Source organism: Triticum aestivum, chromosome 4D (genome assembly GCF_018294505.1).
Source record: "Triticum aestivum cultivar Chinese Spring chromosome 4D, IWGSC CS RefSeq v2.1, whole genome shotgun sequence".
NCBI lineage: Eukaryota > Viridiplantae > Streptophyta > Magnoliopsida > Poales > Poaceae > Triticum > Triticum aestivum.
In genome coordinates, this window is record NC_057805.1 from 413864000 (window position 1) to 413880034 (window position 16035).

A 16035-nucleotide genomic window follows, 5' to 3' on the forward strand; every position below is an offset into this window, starting at 1 on the left:
ACTTTGTGGTTATGTATTTTACGTCATCTATTGGAGATGCTATTAGAATTCCACTCAGGTTAACGTTGTCTCTCTTGTCCTGCTTCAGCCTCGGCGTCGTACAACTCATCGGAGCTGCTCCAACAACGAAACCCTCCATCACAGCGGAGCAGTACCTCGGGCTCCATGTCCAGACGCCTAAGATCTTCTTCCCCTCCTCCGACAGCCAAGTCAGCCGGAGCATCCTCACCGGCCAACCCAATCACGCTGATATCGACATGGCTTCACCAAAGAGGTTGTACACTTCTTGTGCTTTCCAATTCTTGTGAACCAAACACCATGATTGGCAGAAATCTTGTGTTTTTAAATTCTCTGTTTTGCACGTGCATTCCTATCTATTTCCTATCCCTGCATTGTTAGAATCCTGAAATTCAAACAAGCCCTTACACAATTACTTCTGTTACAGATATGTGTCAAAGAAAACCATGTGTGGTTTGTCCTGCTCCTGCGGTGCTGTGTTCCACCCCAGCTTAGCTGCTCCCACGATGGAAGGGTTCACCACAGCAGGGATCCGCTCTCCAGACTGTCTTTTTCCGCCTCAGATCTTCTTCCCCGCTGCCGACAGCCACGAAAAATGCATTACCATCATCAACTGAGCAGATGACCTTGAGGACTACACGAGTCCGCAAGAGAGGTCGCACTCTTCCATGTCTGCTCACATTATGCATCGCTTAATATGATGACATGCTACTTTATCGTCGTGTTCACCTATTAGACTCCGACTCAGGTCCAAACTTATGCAGAAACTTGAGTTTCTAAATGGTTGTGGGGTATGTATTGGGGCAGCAATCAGTACTATCTGTCTACTATCTGGTTAATCTCGGGTGTCTACTATGAGTTTCATGTTGGGTGCAAACAAACATTAAAGGGGCCATTATCTGTATTTTTTAACTAAAGCTATTATCTGCCTGCTATCATTTGTTTTGGGTCTATCCACAGTTTGCTACCATCACTCTAGATTTGTGCATGCACTCCTTACATAATCTCACTATGTTTTATTCCTATGCATGTAAGTTATTGTACACAATGGAATGAACATGTAGAGCAAAAGAGATGAGCCTTGCGTGGAAATAAAATTTCATGCAGACGTCGCTCCATGGTGGGCGCAAAGGCAGCCACCCCTCCACCTATTTCGGATCGTAATCAAGAGGAAGATAACTGTTCTGAGGGGATTCAGAAGCAAAAGACCACTCCTATTTACCCCATGAGGTCTTCGCTCTAACTTGGCATGCTTATGTTGGTAATATCATGCATATGGTGCCTTGCATTGCTTACTGTATACATTAAAGATATCATCTGCTTAGTTTAGACATGCTTTGTGTCAATGCCATCTGTTTAGTTGCTTTATCGTATATGTGAATCATGCAATGCCATCTTGTTTAGCTAGGCATCATATATGTGAATTTTGCAATGCCACCCTAGTTAGCCAGTCATCTTATATGTGAATTATATCATGACATCATTTTTTTATTACATGTTAAATTTGTCAAAAAAATTAGTACATTCAATTACTCTTCCTGTGCATCAGCCATTCGGCACGGTCATGGAAAAATCTGGAGTGAAAACAAGGTCTTCAGAGCAGACAATGCTATCTGACGAAGCGCATGTATTGCTGGTTACAGATAGGTCCTCAGAGGAGGATTCAGAGGCAGATGACCAGTCCTATTTCCCACCCGAGGATTCAACTGCTCTTCCTGTGCATCAGCCATTTGAATTGGTGATGGAGAAATCTGGAGTGAAAACAAGGTCTTCAGAGCAGACAATGCTACCTGGTGAAGCAGATATCTTGCTGGTTACAGATAGCCCTTCAGAGGAGGATTCAGAGGCAGATGACCAGTCCTAGTATCCTCCTGAGGTGTATGCTCAAACTTGGCAGGGTTATATTACTCATATCAAGCATATGTTGTATTGCAATGCTTAGTTTTTACATCATATACACGATATTGAATGCCATCTCCTTAGTTGACACATCATATATGCGATTGCCCTCTGCTCACTTCCTTAGTATATAAATCATATATTTGAATTATATCATGCCATGATGTTTACATTGACAACATGTATCTGAATTATGGCATGCCAACCCATTTTCTAAAGACATAATATAGTTATATCATCTCATCCTGTTCACATGGTCATCATATTTTGAATTCTGTCATTCTATCCGTGAATTATATCATACCATCGTGTTTCCATCGACGGCATGTTTGTGATTTATGGCATGCCAACCACTTTAATAGACGCATCGTATAGTTATATCATGTCATCCTGTTTACATAGTCATCATATCATTCTATCCTGTTTAGTTAGCCATCATACATGTGAAATTGTGTCATGCTATCCTATTTAATTAGCCATCATATATGTGAAATTATGTCCTGCTATTCTGTTTGGTTAGACAACATAAATGTGAATTATTTCATGCCCTGTTTCTTCCCTACTATCCAGTGCACCTGTCTATCTTACAATGTCTGTACATTCAATTACTTTTCTTGTTTATCAGCCATTTCAATTGGAGGGGGTGATGGCAGTATCTGTGGGAGTAAAATCACGGTCTTCAGAAAAGATCGTGCTACCTGTCGATGGAGATAGAAACACTCTTGTACTTGCCCAAGAACCAGCCCCACCACACATAACCCAGACTCACGTAGATTGTACCCCTACCCAGTTGGACAGAGAACCAGCTACACCCCTTCTAACCCCAACCCCAGCAGATAGTAGCCCAGTTCCCGTTGACACAACACCGTCTCCACCATAGAGCACCCAAACACGAGTAGTTAGTAAGGCAACTACAGTGCCAAAAGCACGAGGACCACCACTCCGAACCCCAAGTCAACGCTTAAAGCAGAATAAGAATTGTTCTCAGGTCAGGTTCCGTAGCTATGGTTCATACTACTTTGCTCTTGCATCAGTATATTTACTCATACCAACTAATTTCAAATTTGAAGGATGCAATTGAAACTCCAATGGCGCAACAGGTATGTTTTAAACCTGTTTCTTTAACGTGTTTGCTTTTGTAACTTGCTCTATGTTGATTTCAGTTTCAATTGAATAAGCAGTTATATTCTCATGCCATGCACCTCACAAGTGTTGTTATTTTTGTGTAGTTTCCCACACTTATATTCTGTCTAAGCTGCTTTGTCTTAAATAGATATGATTCGAACTGTATCTATCTTGATCTGGCAACATAAACTAGAATGATATAGACCATATAGTGACCATACTACATAGATATATGTTTGTTTCATGCTGTTATCCAGTCCACCTTACTACTGAACTGGTGTACCAAAATGAGTTTCATATACTACATTGTAAACCTGTGATCTGTTTGTTTGTTTCTCTTTTAGAATGCGGATAAAATATTGGAGAAGAGTACCCTGTTATGCAATGGTACAAGAAGTAATGCAGATAAGGTTCAAGATAGTGAGACATCCCTGTTGGTCTCCAAGAAAGCTGATAAAAACTATATTGAAGACACTGAGACAACAGTCCTGTCTTGATGTAGTGTTTGAGTTACTGGCTACTACTGCTAGCACCGGCTCTTGGAACTCGCTGCCTGAATCAGTTTGGCTTCTTGAGTCTCAACTTCAAGTTGAAAGACATCGATCAGATGTTATGCGACAGGAAGCCGAAGGACTAAGGAAGTCCCTGCAGAATTCAGATGCATACTTTCTGGTGCAACAACAAGTGCTGGAGGATTTAAGCGCCAAACAAGAGAAAGTTAATAAGCTTGCTTAGCATCTTAACAGCATTATGGGTACCCAGTATATTGTTTCTTGAGCTCTTCTGAAGTGGTTTCAGTTCTGGACTTGTTTTGCTGCGGCGTTTATATGCTGCTTTGTTCCCTATATTTGCACAAGTGGCGAACTTTGATGCCCAGTGGATGTAATATGTGTAATAGTCATGATAGCCTAGCGTAAGTTGCTTGCCTATTTATTTCCTTATTGTCTTGTTTATTTGTTTTCTTGTAGTCAGTGCAATTCTTCTGCGGTTTGCTAGTGGTCGCAATAGCCTATTTTTTAAAACTTGGCCACATTAACCATGGGCTACATATTTACTGTAGTTAACATGGGCCTCCTACGGGCCGTAGAAATAATGGGCCTTCTAAGGGCCGTAGAAACAATGGGCCTTTTACGGGGCGTAGAAACAATTGGCCTTATACGGGCCGTAGACACAATGGGCCTTCTACGGGCCGTATGATCGGTTGGCCAAACATGGGCCAATAAGAAACCACATTATGGCCGTAAATGGGCTAGAGTTGAAGTCGCCCGTTCATGGGCCCACCATAATGGGCCGACCATAACGGGCTGTCGTTAATAGGCCGTATTTGATGACGCGATGGAAACGGCCCAACGTATTAACGGGCCACAAACGGGCCGACTGTAACCATGGGCTGTATTTGGCCCACAAGCAGAAAATGACAGTAACGGGCCGAAAGTAAACGAATGCTGGAAATGAGCCCAAGAATAAATGGGCCCTGAGAAGGCCGAAAGATAACTTGGGCTGGAAACGGCCCAACAGAATAATGGGTCATTAATGGGTATAAAGTGATACACTGTTCATTACGGGCCAGTTTTACCATGGGCCGTTAATGGGCCGAGGGTTACTAAGGGCCTCATATGGGCCGAAAGACTTCATGGGCCAAACATGGGCCGGAAGTTAAAATGGGCTGGAATTATATTGGACGGCCCAGATGACGCTACTGGGCCTAATTCGGATGGGCCGTAAACGGGCCCTTGGTTAGCGGGCTGTAAATGGGCTATATGCGAACAGGCCGTTAACAGGCTTGCCGTGGCCCGGCCCGCCACCTTTTGACCAAGTCAAATGGGCCGCCCTTTTCACAGGAATGGGCCTCTGTTGGGCTGTGCCACGTGTCGACGTATCATTGGCGCTTTGGGTCCAATGAGTGGATGACATCTGTCCCAACGGCGAGACGACACATGTTCCCTCCAGCCAATGATGATTTTACACGTGGAAAATCCCCATTGGTCGGGGCTGTTAACGGGTTATCGGATCCAAAACCAGACCCGATAGCTTAACGGTGTTCCGTTGCAGTGGATGCAACGTGTCGGTCACCCTTGACGAAAGCACTTCTGTGACGCGCGATTTATCGTCATGGAAGTGGACACTTCCGTGATAATAATTTTGGTAATGTCATGGAACACTTCTATGATAGCACAGGTATGACTATCTTGATTCTGTCATAAATTTGTCATGGATGTACATGCATGACAGAAAATGTGACATACTGTGACAAACATGTATCATCACGGAAGTGTATTTTTTTGTAGTGTGAGGAGATCGAGAAGCTCGTCGCGCAGCAGACCCAGGAGCTGGAGGAGAAGCACAAGGATGCGCTCAATTCCCAAGCCCTGGTCCATGCTGGCAAGGTGAAGGAGCTGGAGGTGGAGAAGGCTGGGCTAAAGGAACAGGCCCTGAAGCTGGCGAAGGAGAAGGACACGCTCAACGGTGCTCTAGTGGAGGCGCAGGCCGCAGTCCTCAGCAAGGCTGAGCAGCTCTCCAAGGCCAACGACTCCATGAAAGACCTGAAGCTGAAGCTGGAGGGTCTTGAGGGGACGCTTTCGGAGGTCAGGGCCCGGGAGGAGACCCTCACCAAGGGCCTAGAGGTGGAGAGGCAGCTGTGGAGGAATGACGCCGCCAACCACAAGGATTACGTGAAGGGCGAAAACCTGTGGATCAGCCGCCTCGCCGACGTTGCCGGCTGGATCACCATGAAGCTGGCTGCCATGGGGATGCCAAACGTGAGTTACGCCTCGGAGCCGAACGTGAGTCCCAACGCCAAGCTGACCCTGTTCTTCGAGGAGGTTCTTGGGGCCCTGGAGCAGTTCCGCTCCAACAGGGCAACCTCTCTGGCCAATGAGGCCCGGATGCTTTGTCGGAGTGCCCTGACCAAGGTCCTCACCAAGGTGCCGTACTGGAACCCCAACCTCGACTTCGACGCAGCGCTGGAGAGCTTGCCAAAGGGTGTGGACCTCGCGGCGCTCGAGGAGCGTATCGAGCCCGTCATCAGCCGCGTCGACGGAGTTCGGAGGATAGAGGGCCAGCGCCGGGACTAGGCAGCCCGTTTCTTATCGCCGCTGCGAGTTCAAGACCAAGACGATTTTATCTTAAGTTAGAACCGCAACGATTATTTGATGTAATATAACTCTGCAATACTTTAATATCACGCATGCTATCTTCCCGTTAGATCTTTCTTTGTATGTTTGCACCCTACGCTTGTTGAGATAAGGCTGCTGGCACGTAAACCCGTGCCGAGGTGCTTTGAGGACGGATGCTTAGCACCCTGCCGGAAGGGCGCTTGCTGCCGGGCAAGCCACCTTGCCGCTGCCAGCGCGGTTGCTTGAACTGTCGAGCAGACTCGAAAGAGGACAAGAGCGTTGCTGGTAGCGGGTAGGCCACCTTGCCATTCTCAGGGCGGCCGCATGAACTGTCGAGCGAACTCGAGATAGAGACAAGGGCATTGCCAATAATGGAAGGGTCCCATTGCGTGCAGGTTTCCCATACAAGGAACGAGATATTTCGGGGAAGACAGACTTATATATAAATAAAATTACCCAAAATTTCGCATGACTTAGCTTTTTGGGGCCACACGGATGGCCGTCGAGGCTGCGGATGGCACCAGAGGGCGGTTGATCGACGTAGCCCTCTCCCTTCGAGCCATCCTCATGGAAAAGTTGCTGCGTCGGCTCCAAAGCCAGATTTCCACGGCTTGCGCCCCCTACCTGGCGTGCCAAAGATGTCGGGGGAAACAACACCCATGGGATCACTGGAATCCCTTTTGCTATGGTTGGCGGGCGCGGGGCTGTGGATCCAAAACCGCTGGATACAAAGATAAGCTCACTACTATTTGTGTTTTCATGCTTTACACATATTGTACGTAATCACAATGAATATAAGAATGCGCACATCAGAAGAATATTGCAGAACAGTTCAGTGGGTAACAAACTTGACATCAAGGGATTGAGGTCCATTATGGATGCAATGAAACCCACATGGTCCTGACCTATAGATTCGTATTCAGAATATGATCCTAATGACTATTATGAGCTCAAGGAGTCAAAGGCAGATGGCTTATCCTATTCACCCAATAAGGTGCCTCCTCTAATTTGGCAAGGTTTTATTGGTTGCACATATCTTGCATAAGGTGTCTTGCATTTCTTTTGCTTCGTTGCACCGCCATCTGCTTAATTTCCTCATGATATATGTGAAGATACCATGCCCATCCATTACCAACACCTATTCCATTTGTCTTGATACCATGTTTTTCCATTCAAATGTTGGTCTTGTGTTTCAGACATCCAAAAGGAAGATGGTGATTGCAGAACCTGAAGGAGTACAAGCAAAGTCCTTGGAAAACGTGGTGCCATGAGAGAAATCACATAGCACCCGACGTATATTGGCGATAGAACCAGCACCGCAAAACCTAGGATATCGAAACTATGCTGGTCGCTGCTTTGCTCTCGTGGGTACCTATTGTCCTATCGCTGTCCTTACATTCATACTTGGTGGATTATGTGACATCATTGTCCATTATAGCCTTCTTATCCACTGTTCGCTCCAAATTATCAGATCTATATTAATGCTTAAATTAATGTAGAATAAACCCAATGCCTATGAAGAAATTTAGTTCTGCATTGTTCTTGTAAGTATCTGTTGTCGTTATATTTGTCAGCTAGTTCTTCATGTACACTTTGCACCTTATTTTCTCTTGTCCTCCATTGTTCTACACATCAGATCTACATTTACTCCTGCCAAAATATTGAATAAAACCAATGTTACTGAAGAAGTTTAGCTCCGCATTACTCTTGTCAGTGTCTTCTGCCTGTATGCTGTATTTACATTTGTGCTCTGCATCTTAAGTTAAATAATCGCCATTTGTTCCTATATTTTCACATCTATATTTACTCTTAACAAAATGTAGAATAAAGCCAATATTCTTGAAGAAGAGTGTGAGGTAAACTTCTTGAATTGCCCCCCATCAATATGGATAATGCCTTTATAGAGCCTGTCTTCACTACTAATGTAAGTTTGTCCTCCTCGAGCCTTCGAACATTGTAGTTTATATTTGGATATCTATGAGTGCAAATGCTGTTTATTTTTCTCGTCTGCATCAAATTGCTTGTTCAAAGTTTATAAAGTAGAAGTACATAAACATAAGTTTTTCGTTCTCAATTTCAGTCTTTAGTTGTACAATCTAGTTCCTTATTCGTACCATATAAATTAAAATAAACATAGCAAGTTATCTTCTTTAGCACTATGTGTATGCTTTTGTTCTTGATCTGTAATCCAGTGGTGTGGTGAGACTACTAACAACAGCACAATGTCATATCCTGCTATGTCTCAACTATGAACGATGCCATATTATATTAATGTTATTTAAATCATGTCTCTTTATTTACCAATCTGAAATAGTATAAATTGACAGTACACTCACCATTCATGCTTATACGTTGTTTAGAACTACATCTATGCTTGTGTTCTTGATTTGTAATCCAGTGGTCTGGTGAAGCTGGCCGCTCCTGCACAATGCCATTTCCTACCATATTAACTATGAACAATGCCTATTATGTTAATGCTATTTTAAACCGTGTCTCTTTATTTCTGACAAAGAAATGAGATGAATTGACAGCGCTGGTGCTTATACGTGCAAAACCTGTTATCTACCTACTTATTTCTCTTTCAGGGTGACAACACTACTGCTAGGAAGAACTGCCACAATGATTGTGAGACGAACCCATTGTTTGTCCCTCTAACACATATTCCAGAGGAGAAGGCAAAACATATTGAGGGTAGGGATACAACCACGAAGTCACATCTTGATGTGGTGTCAAACTTACTGAGTGACACAAGCTCGATGAAGTCGCCGTCTGAATCTGTTCAACTTCTTCAGTCTGAAGATTCAAGCAGAAATACATGCTTCCGCTCAAATACGACTGGAAGTCCAATCTCTATGCAATATTAACTATAAGTACAGGACATTTATTGATGCTATGCAGCTTAAGTTGGTGGATATGAGCGCCAAAGAAGCGCAGTCTCATCAGGTTGCTAAGCTGCTTGTGCTGCAGCTGCTGGGCCGGGCTAACCTTTCTTGAACTGTGTTGAAGTGCTGTTGGTTTTGTCTATTATTTTGTCCACCTGTTAACTTCCACTGGTGGCGACCTGCCCAGTTTATGTAATCTGCTGTCTGGTTGCCCTTTATTATCACTGGCGGCAAACTTTGATGCCGAGGGGATGTAATATGCTGTAACTTCTTTTTTTAGGATCATATGCTATAATTTCTTTGTTGTATAGTCTAGGTTTATTCTTGGTCGGTATGCTGTAATTTAGGCCGGAAGGTTCAGTGGATCCCAATGTTGTCGGTCTTTCGGGCAGCCCGTTACTCATATGGGCCAAAACGCGGGCCTATAATCATCTTGGCCCATTAGCAGGTCTAAAGCTTATGGTTGTTTCGCTCCTTTAACAGGCCGAGTAAAATTCTGGCCAGCTGGGCCAGAGAATACAACGGGCTTTTAATAGGCTAAAACCTAGATTGGTCTAGCGTTGAGCCGAAAAATTCATGGGCCAATACAGGCCGAAACTGCCTAAGGCCCATGTTTGTCCCAAATAGGACGAGCATTTAACAGGCCAAAATATATCTCGTGCCCGTTTGGCGCAATAAAATTACGGGCTTTAAGCAGGCCAGCATCCACGCGGGCCGTAGGCCCAAAAGTGTCACGGACCATTATCAGATGGGCTGTAAGTAGGCCGGATTCAACGCGGGCTGTAATTAGGCCCAACTGTTACACAGGCCATTAACAAGTCGATAGGCCAGTTGGGCTGAAATTTATCCACGAAGACTACGGGCCCTTGAGAGGCCTAAAGTTACTTCAGACAAGAAATAGCCCAGTTTCTGCGTGGGCCGTTAAATGGCCTAAAGTTAATCCGGGCCGACAATGTGCCAGATACTCCAGGGGCCGCTAACAGGCCAAAACTAATATCGGGCCGAACTAGTAAACGGGCATTTAACAGGCTGAAATACAAATCTGTCTTAGAATGGGCCCAAAGGTACAGTGCCCTGTTAACGGGCCTGATCCAATATGTGTCGTAATTTAGCCCAAAACTCGGTAGGCTGTGAACGGGCCTGATCTGATATGGGCCTCAATTTGACCCAAAACATGGCAGGCTGTTAACAGGCCAGCCACTAGTGTCTGAAAAAACATGGTGGGCCTTTAGCTGGGCCAGCCTTTTCACCGGAATGGACCTCTATTGGGCCGGCCATGTGTCGACATATCATAGGCGCCCCCTATCCAATGAGTGGATAACATCTGTCACAACGAGGAGCTGACACGTGGTTCCGTCGGCCAATGAGAATTTTACACGTGGAAAATCCCCATTGGTCCGGGCTGTTAACGGGATATCAAATCCAAAACCAGACCCGATATCTTAACGACGAGCCATTACGGTCGATGCCACATCTCGGTCACCCTTGACGAAAGCGCTTCTATGACGCGCGATTTATCATCATGAAAGTGGACACTTCCGTGATGATAATTCTGGTAATGTCATGGAACACTTCTACAACAGCACAGGTATGACTATCTTGATCCTGTCATAAAATTTTCATGGATGTGCATGCATGACAGAAAACGTGACCTACTGTGACAAACACGTATGATCATGGAAGTGTATTTTTTTAGTGAGAAGGCGTCGGTGGCGGTGGGAGAGGAAGGAGTCGAGTGGGGAAAAGAGTGGGCCGAGTGGGGAAAAGAGACAGTGGAAGGTGTTGGCGGTGGTGGTTTATCATATGTTGAAACGTTGTGGTACATAACAAACAGTCTCTTCTTAGCTCAGCGGTTTTGAACATAGTGAAACAAGCGCTCAGTCATGGGTTCGAGTCCCCGCCCGCGTAACTTTTTTTACAAAATTCAGTTAACTATTTTTGTACGAAATTCAGTGTTATATTTAGTTGAGTTAAATTTAGCAAATTCAGACCTAATCTTCTCAGTTAACTGTAAAATTCTGTGGAAATTATTACAAAATCCACACCTAACTTTGCAACATCTCTAAAACATCTCTTCATGAAACAAATCTGTAACCAGCTCTGATTTGGACATTAATTCCACAACTGCAAAATTACTACAAAAAGATCTCTTCATGAAACTTCTTCTTGCCATAAGTATCACAACTCAAAAAACTTAGTATGACCATTCTTCTTGAAATAGCTCAAAACACTTCATGAGATCGAAATTAAACTTTGCTCCTGGAATCAAAGCATATAGTACAAAAACAGCTAGTCACACAAAAACAGAAATTAAACTACACTTTACTCCTGGAATCTTCTTGCCATCAGTATCACAACAACTTGTTCTTGCCATCAGTATCACTACAGTACTGACAAAAACTACACTTTGCGCCTGGAATCTTCAAGCATTTTGCCCATGTAATCTTCAAGCATTTTGAATCACTCACATGGATCTTAAATCACATGAGGATCACATCATGTAGTACAAAAAATACATCAGTAGAAGTACTAGGTCACCAGCCTTGTAGAAAAAACAAAGAACATGTAGTAATAGCATTAGCTCACCAAGGAGACAAAAATTTACCTTTGCTACTCATCATCGTCGATACCAAAACAAGGAACTCTATGCCCAGTCCTGTTTTCCTCATCATCACTACAATATTGCATCATATATCATCAGTCCTATTTACATCGTCCTCATTTTCATCTCCATCCACTACCACCTTTCTTTTTTTAATGCCTTCAATAGTTGTAGCATCAACAAGCACACGTTCCCAGTCCCTTCGCACTCTGTTTTGTACTGGAACTTCCGTAGAGTCATCATCTTCTTGCACCGGAACTTCCATAGAGTCATCATCCTGGTATGTTAGTCCACTACCACCGAGGCCCTTTTCCATTTTAGTTACTATCATATTCCACAAGTGTCTGTGATCAAACCTTTACACAACTCACCATTTTCCGTGCAAATAAGTGTCTGGCAGATAGAATACCATTGTTACTTGTGTTGTTAGAATAAAGGGATCATTCTTATACCAGCACCTTGCAGTGTTGACGCTTTTGAAGTGGCCATCATATTTGACTCCTCTTTTCTTCATGCCACCAAGATCAAACCAGTCACAGCGAAATAAGACAACAGAGCGATGGATGCCTCCGCTGGAGTTTTACTGCAACTTAACAATGCTTCTCAGCTGACCATAGTAGTCAATATTCTCACCATCATGTGACTCCTTAGTGACGATTCCACTATTCCGTGTCTTTCTTTTTTCCATCTAGTCAACGGTGTGGTACCAGACACTGTCAGCAATACATGCTGAATACAGTCTCACTCGCTTATCCGGTCTGCATGCCAAAGCAAATAGATCATCACTGACCTTATTCTCCTCATGCGACTTTCCAATCTACACAAATAAACCATTTAGCAACAATGGTATTTAATAGTTGGTGCATAACACAGAAAACATAAAACATGTGGCTAAAGATCTCACATGATTCTTAAACCATTTAGAAAATCCCTTGGCAACCCTTTTATCAACATGGATGTGGCTTTGTTCCTGATCCAACTCTTCATTGCATTTCTTGCAATGCCAACAAAACAAGTGAATTGAAACATTAGGCTGGTACCAACCCAACCAATAAAATATAACGAGTGCACAAGATATAACATACTCGATATATGGTAGAACCTCAGCGCAATTGCTGAGCACATACCAAACCATCTTGTCAAACTCATCAGCAGCCTCCAAGTATTGTGAGGCTGCAAGAAAGTTCACACCGTGGTTGAAAACCGAGACATCACCACTTTGTGAATCATACCACTCTCTATTTCTGCCCGGGCGGTTCCATCTCGTTTCGACATCGCCAAAGTATCTAGAGAAAAATGTCAAGCACTCATCAACGACATATGTTTCGCCAATCGAACCTTCAGGTCTTGCCATGTTTCGCACATAACGCTTACAAGTAAGCATCCTTCTTTTGATTGGGTACATCCAACCGTATTGCACAGAGCCTCTAAGCATTGCCTCTTTTGGTAAATGCACCGCCAAATGGACCATGACGATGAACAAAGCTGGAGGGAAAATCTTCTCAAGCTTGCAAAGAATAATTGGGATTTCCTTTTCAAGTCTTTCTAGAACAGTTAACTTGAGTGTTCTGTAGCATAGCTCTCTAAAGAAATTTCCAAGCTCAGCAACCGCTTCATATACACTAGTAGAAAACAGGGCTTAGGTCACAGGGCAGTTTTCACATTAGCCCCGGTTCAGTCACGAACAGGGACTAATGTGAGCATTGGTCCCGGTTCGTGCGGCCAGGGGCCTGCCGGGCCTCGTGGGGGCATTGGTCCCGGTTCGTCCGGACCCTTTGGTCCCGGTTGGTGGTACAAACCGGGACCAATGGGCCACGCTCCTGGACCACCACCCTTTAGTCCCGGTTCATACCACAAACCGGGACTAAAGGGCTGGTCCTAGTTGCGGCCAGTGTTTAGTCCCACCTCGCCAACCGAAGGGCGCTCACACTAGTTTATAAGCCCGTCCCTCTATGCCTTGTTGAGCTTCTCTTAAAGTGAAAATAGATGCCCTTATACAGGGAATTTCACCTAAATTCACAGTAAATTGAAATTTACTGTGAATTTAGGTTTAATTTTCTCTATAAGCGCATCTATGTTCATTTTTTTATATTTTTAAAATAAATAAACCTTAATAAAAGAAATAAAACTAAATAAACCTTAATAAAATAAAATAAAATAAAGTATAGTAACTACAATAAATAAACCTTAATAAATTAAGTAAAAATAGCAGCAGTAAAATAAATAAAAATAGCAGCAGTAAAATAGATAAAAATAAAATAATTAAACTAAAATACATAAGTAATTAGAAATAAAATAAATAATTTTTTTGTTGTAAGTAGAAACAAAACAAAACTAATAAAGCAAAAGAGAAAAAAAACACGTCCCTCTCTGCCTTGTTGAGCTCCTCTCAAAATGAAAATAGATGCCCTTATACAGGGAATTTGGCCTAAATTCACAGTGAGTTTCTCTGAAATTCATAGAAATTTATTATGAATCTAGGTTGAATTTTCTCTATAAGCGCATCTATGCTCATTTTTTTATGTTGGGGTTGGCGATCTTTACAGACTTTTTGTGTGTTGAATATGCACCATTCAAAATCAGTCTCTGCTTTGAATGGTGCATTTTGAACACACAAAAAGTCAGCAGTTCAAATAGGTTTAAAATAATGAAATCCCTTTGTAACAGACGAGTTTCCAGATGAAATCCTGATACTTTGAAAGAGATTGTCCGTTTTGTACACGAAGTGCATCCAGTTTTTGCCGTAACCCTCTCAACTTTCTTGCACATGCTATGTGGATGAAATGATGATATCATGCCAACTTTCAACCTTTTCAGAGTTCATTTGAAATGCTTTTCAATTTTAGGGTCTTATAGCTCAAAATAATTAGTAAATGCATGAAAAATAACAAATGAAGTCAGAAAGGATTGAAAAATGATGATGTGGCTTTGAATGGTGCATTTTGAACACAAAAAAAGTCAGGAGTTCAAATAGGTGTTAAAAAATGAAATCCCTTTGTAACAGACGAGTGTCCGGATGAAATCCTAATACTTTGAAAGAGATTGTCCATTTTGTACACGAAGTGCATCCAGTTTTTGCCGTAACCCTCTCAACTTTCTTGCACATGCTATGTTGATGAAATGATGATATCATGCCAACTCTCAACCTTTTCAGAGTTCATTTGAAATGCTTTTCAATTTTAGGTTCCTATAGCTCAAAATAATTAGTAAATGCATGAAAAATAACAAATGAAGTCAGAAAGGATTGAAAAATGATGATGTGGCTTTGAATGGTGCATTTTGAACACACAAAAAGTCAGGAGTTCAAATAAGTTTAAAAAAATGAAATCCCTTTGTAACAGACGAGTTTTCGGATGAAATCCTGATACTTTGAAAGAGATTGTCCGTTTTGTACACGAAGTGCATCCAGTTTTTGCCGTAACCCCCTCAACTTTCCTGCACATTCTATGTGGATGAAATGATGATATCATGCCAAGTTTCAACCTTTTCAGAGTTCATTTGAAATGCTTTTTAATTTTAGGGTCTTATAGCTCAAAATAATTAGTAAATGCATGAAAAATAACAAATGAAGTCAGAAAGGATTGAAAAATGATGATGTGGCTTGGAATGGTGCATTTTGAACACACAAAAAGTCAGGAGTTCAAATAGGTTTTAAAAAATGAAATCCCTTTGTAACAGACGAGTGTCCGGATGAAATCCTAATACTTTGATAGAGATTGTCCGTTTTGTACACGAAGTGCATCCAGTTTTTGCCGTAACCCTCTCAACTTTCTTGCACATGCTATGTGGATGAAATGATGATATCATGCCAACTTTCAACCTTTTCAGAGGTCATTTGAAATGCTTTTCAATTTTAGGTTCTTATAGCTCAAAATAATTAGTAAATGCATGAAAAATAACAAATGACGTCAGAAAGGATTGAAAAATGATGATGTGGCTTTGAATAGTGCATTTTGAACACACAAAAAGTCAGTAGTTCAAATAAGTTTTAAAAAATGAAATCCCTTTGTAACAGACTAGTTTCCGGATGAAATCCTGATACTTTGAAAGAGATTTTCCGTTTTGTACACGAAGTGCATCTAGTTTTTGCCATAACCCTCTCAACTTTCTTGCACATGCTATGTGGATGAAATTATGATATCATGCCAACTTTCAACCTTTTCAGAGTTCATTTGAAATGCTTTTCAATTTTAGGTTCTTATAGCTCAAAATAATTAGTAAATGCATGAAAAATAACAAATGAAGTCAGAAAGGATTGAAAAATGATGATGTGGCTTTGAATGGTGCATTTTGAACACACAAAAAGTCAGAAGTTACAATAAGTTTTAAAAAATGAAATCCCTTTGTAACAGACGAGTTTCCGGAAGAAATCCTGATACTTTGAAAGAGATTG